This window comes from Lontra canadensis, unplaced genomic scaffold (assembly GCF_010015895.1).
Source record: "Lontra canadensis isolate GAN:19392208 unplaced genomic scaffold, GSC_riverotter_1.0 scaffold1, whole genome shotgun sequence".
Taxonomy (NCBI): Eukaryota; Metazoa; Chordata; class Mammalia; order Carnivora; family Mustelidae; genus Lontra; species Lontra canadensis.
In genome coordinates, this window is record NW_022630995.1 from 46,280,837 (window position 1) to 46,286,836 (window position 6,000).

Consider the following 6,000-nt stretch of genomic DNA (forward strand, 5'->3'; position numbering starts at 1 on the left):
TTGAACTGGGACTTCAGCCTCCAGAACTGTCGGAAATAAATGTCTGTTGATGAAAACCAGTCTGTGAGATTCAGTTATAGCAGCTGGAGGAGACCAAGACATTATCCTTTCGCCACTTTTCCTCCATGTTCGTCTAATCATCCATAACCATCAAAGAACATCTGTTTAAATACATATATGTTTATCATTGTTTTCTTATTTTTATATTTTTCTGTATCTTGCTTTTTGTTTGTTTGTTTGTTTGTTTTCTCTAGCACCTAATGGAATCCCTCCTAATTCACTCAGGCTAGCTCTAAGTTATCTTTCTGAACAGCCACAAAGTGGAGTAGAACTACAGTTTCTTTAACCGTTCTCCTACAGAGAATATTTACTTTGTGTCCAGTTTTTTGTTTGCTTGTTTAATCAACGTTTACAATGGAGTGCATTTCTATGAAAATACATCCTTAGGTCTTAAAGCTTTCACTCCTAAGGGATAGATTCCTGGGAGTGCAGATTCTGAGTCAGACATGTATGTATTTTTAATCATAAAAGATGTTGCCACATTTCTTTCAAAAAAGATTGCATTAATACATACTTCCAACCAGAAATGTACTAGAGTCCACACATCCTCTTTAGCAATAGGGATTATTGTTCCCCCATTTTTCCATCTGATCAGTGTAAATAACTGTCTCGTTGTGACTTTACTTCCTATCTCCCTGATTGCCCCTGAATTTGAGCCTCTTTTCATGCATGTGCTGGTCACCTGCAATTGCTTTTCTGTGAATTACCTATTCACATCCTTGGCTCAGTTTTCTGTTGTGCTGTTTATCCCTGACTTACTTGTTTTGTAAGAGTTCTTTGTATATTATTGTATATTTGTATATTATTGTATATTTGTTCACCCTCTGATCTCTGGGTTGCTCCCCAGGCTAGTGTTTATCTATTGACTTAGTTTATGGTGGCTTTTCCAAGCCATAGCTTCTCATTTTTATCTCATCAAGTATGTATGTATGTACTTTATAGCTTCTGAATTTCCACCATTGATTAAAAAGCTCTCACCCACCCTAGATTTTACATGTGGTGATCCAGTATTGTTGTTGTTTTAATTTTTACATTTAGATCTTCAATCTACCTAGAATTTATTTTGTGTATGGGGTAAGAGAGGAGCTAAGGAAGGGCTTGATCCCAGGACCCTGAGATCATGACTTGAGCTGAAAACAAGAGCCAGAGGCTTAATCAACTGAGTCACCCAGGTGCTCCTCATCTTTATTTAATACCCAATCCTTCCCCACTGGATTGAAAAAATCACTTTTTAAAAACAGCTTTATTGATTTTCAACAACATGGATAGAGCTAGAGAGCATAATGAAACGTTAGGCCAAATAAGTCAGAGATAGACATACTATCTGATTTCACACATATGTCTAATTTAAGAAACAAAATAAGTGAACAAAGAAGAAAAAAAGAGAAACCAACCAAAAAACAGACTTTTAAACCATACAGAACTCTAAACCATGGTAACCCTCAGTTACCAGAGGGGAGATGGATGGGGGTCTGGTTGAAATAGGTGATGGGGGTTAAAGAGTCCATTATCATGATGAAGACTGAGTAATGCATAACATTGTTGAATCACTACATTGTACACCTGAAACTCATATAACACTGTATGTTAACTATACTGGAATTAAACTTTTAAAACTTAAAAAAAAACAGTTTTATTGAAGTATAATTTACACACTGTAAAATTCATCCCTCATTAAGTAATTTGAGTAAGTCAACAGAGTTTTGCAACCATCACAATCTAGTTTTAGAACATTTCCGTCACCCCAAAAAGTTTTCTTGCATCTGTTTACTCTCTAGCCTAGGCAACCACAGATCTGTTTTCTACGGCTATAAATTTGCCTTTTCTAGACAAGAGGAATCACTTTTGTCCTACTTGAAACTATAAATATATGGTTAGGACTCTCTGCTTTGTCCATTGATTCATTTGTTTATCCTTCAACACACTAGAAATAAGAGAAAAGAATATGAAGAGTTTTTGAAAAGGAAATACAAATGCTCTTTAAAGAGCCTCAACTCACTCCTAATTAGAAGGAAAAGACAAGTACGGACGAAAATTATGCTGAGATACCATTTTTCACCTTTTAAGTTGGCAATAATTCAGAAGTTTGTAACACACCATGTTGGTGAGGTTATGGGCAAACATATTCTCATTCATTTCTGGTAAAAGCATAACCCTTCGGCATAACCCCTACGTAAGGCAGTTTGGCAATATTTCAAATGCATATTTCTGGCAATGGTACTTTTGGTAAATTATTCTAAAGATATATTTAGGAGAAAAGACGTGGATACACACACACACACACACACACACTCACATTGTAACAGTGCTTATAGTAACAAAACATTAGAAATAACCTGAACAACCAATAACAGGAAACTAGTGAAATAAATTATCATATATCTATACAATGGAAGGTAAAGCATCTAAATAATAGAGAACAAATAAGCTCTTTTTGTATTACAAATATCTCAGAGATTTAGTAAGTAAAAAGCATGATTCGGAGTGTATGATATGATACCCTTTGTGTAGAAAATGTGGAAAAAAACAAGATTCTCTATTTCTTTCTACCTATCTATCTAAATTCTGGAAGGATATCATATGGTGGGGGGTTAGATGAACCTGGGCAGATGTGGGACAAAGACAGGAGGAAAGTTTTCACTGCATATTTTTTCCCCTTAATTTAATTTATATTAATTTTTTGCCTATTCAAAATTTTCTCTTTGCTATCCCTAGGCATTTATCCCTTTGTATACAAGTTTATCCGATTCTCACTTTCTCAATGCTACTGGCCTTGCAATTATAATCGTATTAAATTTATACCTTAATTTTGGGAGAATGGACTTTTACATTATGTTGTCTTCTCAACCAAGACTGTTAAGGATTTTTTCCATTTGTTAAGATTTGGGTTTAGATACTTTGACAAGATGTTATAGTTTGATTTAAATGTCCTTACTTATTAAATTTATTTCTAGAAAAATTTTTAGTTTATTGTGAATGAAACACTTTTCCCATTTTTTTTTCAAGTGCTTACTGTCAGAACACAGAACATTCACTTCCTTTATTAATTCTAGTAATATTTTATAAGGTTATCTTGGATTTTCCAGGTATATAACCATATCAACAGTTAGTTTAGACACTTCCTACATTTATGTTTTATAGGTCCAAAAGAGCCGGAGATTGGTGATTTCATACGATTCAATATGAATGTTTGTTCTTGGTTTCCATACCTCTTTTGCCTGAAGTTTTTATTAGAAATGGCTGTTAAGGGGTGCCTGGGTGGCTTAGTTGGTTAAACATCTGCCTTTAGCTAAGGTCATGATGCCTGGGTCCTGGTCCTGGGATTGAGCCCTCTGCCCAGCTCCCTGCTCAGCCAGAAAACTACTTCCCCCTCTCCCTCTGCCCCACGCACCCTGCTCCAGCTCTCTCTCCCTCTCTCTTTCAAATGAATAAATAAAATCTTAAAAAAAAAAAAAGAAAGAAAGATTTGTCCTCTTCTAACATTCCAGTTATGTGAGTGAGTAAATTCCACATTTGTTTAGTAAGTTTGAATTGGGCTTCTGTCACACACCATAGGAGGAAACCTGATAGACACAGCAGGAGGTGGGACTGAAAGGTCCAACACTTTAAGCACAAGCGTGGGGCCCCTGATAACCATTCCCTCATCCTTTGATTACCTAGGGACTTTCCAAAAGCCACCTTTATTGCTCTCATCACTTAGGATATTCCAAGGGTTTCAGGAGTTCTGTGCCAGAAATGGGGACAAAGACAAAATATATATATTTCTTAGTGCAAATCACCATATGGCAGAGAGGATAGATACTTGTACATTAAGACAGATACTGGTCAGAGTAAAAGGAGAAATTTATGTGAATCTTGAAGATTTCAAAGAAATCTTATACTTATGTCAGACTCCTTAGGCCAATGAACTCTTGAATTTCTGGCAACATACAATTTTGATGTAATTGCTCCACCTTAAGGAAAACCCACCCCTGACCCTGTATTTTCCCCTAGCTATGGCCCTTTCATTTGACTTCCTGTATAGCTAAACTCATTCAAAGAGTGTCCACATTTATTGTCTCTACTTCTCTTCCTCCTAGTCTTTCCTGATGGGGTGGCCTTATCCATATTCTGCTCCTACTTTGCTCTTTGCTCAAGTCTCCAGTAGCTTCCATGTGGCTAAATCCAATTGCTAAATCCAATGATCTGCCTTCAGCTTATACGACTAATGCAGAATCTGATGTAGTTTTTCAGCCTGTCCTGGAAACACTCTTCGCTTGGCTTCTAGGACCTACTTTCTGCTAATCTCGTCTCTAAGAGTGGGCACGCCTTTTCAGTTTCTTTTGCTTCTTGTTCTCATTTCTAAGACCACTTAGAATATGGGCCCTGTGTCTTGCCCCTTTGATGTCTTCACTATCTACGTGTTCTGAGTGGTAATCTCAGCCACAGCTTTAAATGCCATCTATATGCTGACAACTTCTAAATTTATGTCCCCAGCCTGGACCTTTCCCCTGAATTCCTATGACATACTTGACATCCTCAGTTGGAAGTCTAATATGCATCTGACTTAACATACCCAGAAAGGAAACTCCTAATCTTTCCACAATAAACCAGTTTCTCTCTTATCTTTTATATTTTATATTTTTAGGCTTCAAATTACAGATTCTTCTTTTACTCTTTCACACTAATACTCTACATCCAATCAATCAGAAAACGATCTGGGATCTATGTTCAAACTATAACCAGAGTTTCCACTGGTACCATCCCGGTCTAAGTTTCCATCATCCATCATCTCTTGTTCATATTACTTACTATCTTAGGCTCCTAGCTGGTCTCCTGGCTTCTATCTATGCCCACTCTAGGCCATTTGCCACCCAGCAACCAGAGCAATCATTTCAATACTTTTCTTTGCTTAGAATCCTCCAATGGCTTCCCAGTTCACTAAGGGTAAAAGCCAAACTCCCTCTGATTGTCCTCTAGCCTTTATTCAATCTGGATTCTTCTACTCACTGCATGCCAGCCACACTGGACTCTGTGCTACCCCTCAAACGGACAAGATAGACCAACCCTCTTGGTCCAAAATTTGTTCTCTGGAATGTTCTTTCTCAGCTCTGTACATAGCTTGCTCCCTCACTTTCTAGGTCTTTGCTTAAATACCACTTTTCATGAGTGCTTCCCTTATCACCTTATTTAAAATGCCATCCTCCTACCCCACTCTCAACATGTATTATTATTCCCCCATAATTAATTCTTTCCTGTTTATCACCATTTAATGCACCATGATTTAATGTATTTATTCATTTATTCTCTATCTTCCTACATTCTAGAGTAAGCTCCATGAGGGCAGAGATTTTTTGCCTGTTTTGTTAACTGTTGTATCTCCTGATCGACAGCAGGTGATTACAAATGTTATTTGAGGGATGCCTGGGTGGCTCAGTTGGTTAAATGTCAGACTTTTGATTCTGGCTCTTGCCATGATCTCGGGGTCATGAGATCGAGCCCTGCCTGCATCAGGCTCCATGCTTAGTGTGAAGTCTCTTTGAAATGTTCTCTTTCTCCCTTTGCCCCTCCCCACAACTCACATACACTCTCTAAATAAATAAATAAAAGCTTTAAAGAAACCTTATTTAAGGGGCGCCTGGGTGGCTCAGTGGTTTAAAGCCTCTGCCTTTGGCTCAGGTCGTGATCCCAGGGTCCTGGGATTGAGCCCCACATTGGGCTCTCTGCTTGGCGGGGAGCCTGCTTCCTCCTCTCTCTCTGCCTGCCTCTCTGCCTACTTGTGATCTCTCTCTGTCAAATAAATAAACAAAATCTTAAAAAAAAAAAGAAACCTTATTTGAGTGAATTTAATCAATGATTAAAGAATACATGACACCAGTTTGTTCTCTATCACTATAGCTCTTCTCTAACACATCTGAGGTTCTGTGTGAGAAACAACCAAGGGCCACGTAGAGTTTAGAA